We start from the raw sequence: 2,500 nt of genomic DNA on the forward strand, positions 1-2,500 counted from the left end.
CCCTCCTCCTCCTCCAAGGCGGAGCTCTACCGGGCCGACCCGCCCTCCTCCTCGGCGACGCCCCGGCGGCCGGACCTCGACCTGGGCTACGAGCCCGAGGGCTCCGCCTCCCCGACGCCGCCCTACCTGAAGTGGGCGGAGTCCCTCCACTCGCTGCTGGACGACCAGGAGGGGACCCAGCTGTTTCCGCAGCTTCCTGCGCCAGGAGGGCTGCGGGGACCTGCTGGACTTCTGGTTCGCCTGCAGCGGCTTCCGCAAGACGGCCACATCAGGAGAAGCGTCCCAAGCTGGCCAAGGCCATCTACAGGAAGTACATCCAGGACAGCGGGGGGGGGGGGTCGTGTCGCGGCAGAATCAAACCCCGCCACCAAGAGCTTCATCCGCAACGGCGTGCTCCGGCAGACCCACGACCCCGCCATGTTCGAGCAGGTGAGGCGGCAGGCCCCGCCCCCCGCCGGGACCACGAATCACATTCACACAGCTCCCCCCTCGGTCATGGGATCTCTGCGATATGATGGAGTTTTTAAAAAAAAAAAGTCAGCTCCAGGTGGCGTAGCGGGTATTCGCTGGGGTTCGCCTCCCCGGTCTCGCCAGATCTGACTGGCTGGATCCCGCAGGGGGGAGGGGCATATTGGCCCGCCACTCTTGAGGGGGGGTTAGTTTAATTTTGGGGGCGTGAGGAGGATCCACCGCCCTGCAGCGACCCTGTCTGGTGTGGGAGTCACGGTAGCGGGATGGAGAGGCGGGGAGCGGGCGCTCTCTCTTCCTGATTGCAGGGCAGGGTTGCGGGGCGTGCTTTTTTTTACCAACAAACTTCTGCCATAACCACGCCCCCCGCGAGTTTTCATTGGACAACCCTAATCCTAAGCCTATCCCTAACCCTAACCCTAACCCTAACCCAATGAAAACTCGCGGGGGCGTGGTTATGGCAGAAGTTGGTTGGTAAAAAAAAATCACGCGGTTGCGGGGACCACTGGACAGGAAGTCGGCTGTGATTGGCTACTGGGTGAAAAGGTTTTTTTGGGCCTAGTCATGGAATATCAGGGAACTTTGTTGCATGTTTACAATTTAGTTGCGGTTTATCCAAAATGTAATGTTTTCCATGCAGTGTTTTTCTTGATCCCGTTATTTCACGCGTTTCCCAGATTGCGTGAGTGGTCTTTCAGCGGCCGTTCCTCTCCTTCACACTCAGGAACAGCTTTTCCGCTCATCACAGGTCATGGAAACGCAGCTTGTTAGTTGCTGAACGGTCAGGGCGTTTGACGTTGGAGTGGGAACCCTGAATTCAGCTGGAGTGTTACGCAATCTGACCCCCGCCCCCCCCCCCCCCAGGCGCAGACGGAGATCCAGACCACCATGGAGGAGAACACCTACCCCCTGTTCCTGAAGTCGGACCTGTACCTGGAGTACACCCGCACGGGCGGAGAGAGCCCCAAGCCCCCCAGCGACCAGAGCTCCAAGCCCACGCCGGGGTACCTGCCCACCCTCACCGAGGACGTGGAGTGGAGGTGCGTTCCCTAACTTCTACAACACTGTGGCTTTTCTACCTGGTGCCTTGCTGTGAACGAGGCTGTGTGGAATATGATCAATAATCAGGCTATGATCAATAATCAGTGTGCGTACTATACGAGTACCTTGTAACACTGGTGTTAGTTCTGGAACCCTATGGTTCTGTGGTGTTAGTTCTGGAACCCTATGGTTCTGTGGTGTTAGTTCTGGAACCCTATGGTTCTGTGGTGTTAGTTCTGGAACACTATGGTTCTGAGGTGTTAGTTCTGGAACCCTATGGTTCTGTGGTGTTAGTTCTGGAACACTATGGTTCTGTGGTGTTAGTTCTGGAACACTATGGTTCTGAGGTGTTAGTTTTGGAACCCTATGGTTCTGAGGTGTTAGTTTTGGAACACTATGGTTCTGTGGTGTTAGTTCTGGAACCCTATGGTTCTGTGGTGTTAGTTCTGGAACACTATGGTTCTGTGGTGTTAGTTCTGGAACCCTATGGTTCTGTGGTGTTAGTTCTGGAACCCTATGGTTCTGTGGTGTTAGTTCTGGAACCCTATGGTTCTGTGGTGTTAGTTCTGGAACACTATGGTTCTGAGGTGTTAGTTCTGGAACACTATGGTTCTGTGGTGTGAGTTCTGGAACCCTATGGTTCTGTGGTGTTAGTTCTGGAACACTATGGTTCTGTGGTGTTAGTTCTGGAACCCTATGGTTCTGTGGTGTTAGTTCTGGAACACTATGGTTCTGTGGTGTTAGTTCTGGAACCCTATGGTTCTGAGGTGTTAGTTCTGGAACACTATGGTTCTGTGGTGTTAGTTCTGGAACACTATGGTTCTGTGGTGTTAGTTCTGGAACACTATGGTTCTGTGGTGTTAGTTCTGGAACACTATGGTTCTGTGGTGTTAGTTTTGGAACACTATGGTTCTGTGGTGTTAGTTCTGGAACACTGGTTCTGTGGTGTTAGTTCTGGAACCCTATGGTTCTGTGGTGTTAGTTCTGGAAC

At 54.2% G+C, this 2,500-nt stretch overlaps 1 pseudogene across 1 annotated transcript in view; it reads left to right on the forward strand.

Moving 5' to 3' along the window:
• Nucleotides 1–3: 3 nt before the first annotated feature.
• The window catches only part of LOC311327252 (axin-1-like), a 9,203-nt pseudogene continuing 6,706 nt past the window's right edge, over nucleotides 4–2,500 (forward strand). The window contains exons 1-2 of the transcript XR_014631367.1: nucleotides 4–429; nucleotides 1,333–1,508. The product of XR_014631367.1 is annotated as an axin-1-like (transcript). The remainder of the gene's footprint in view (nucleotides 430–1,332; nucleotides 1,509–2,500) is intronic.

The sequence above is a fragment of the Borostomias antarcticus genome (assembly GCF_949987555.1).
Source record: "Borostomias antarcticus genome assembly, chromosome: 31".
NCBI lineage: Eukaryota > Metazoa > Chordata > Actinopteri > Stomiiformes > Stomiidae > Borostomias > Borostomias antarcticus.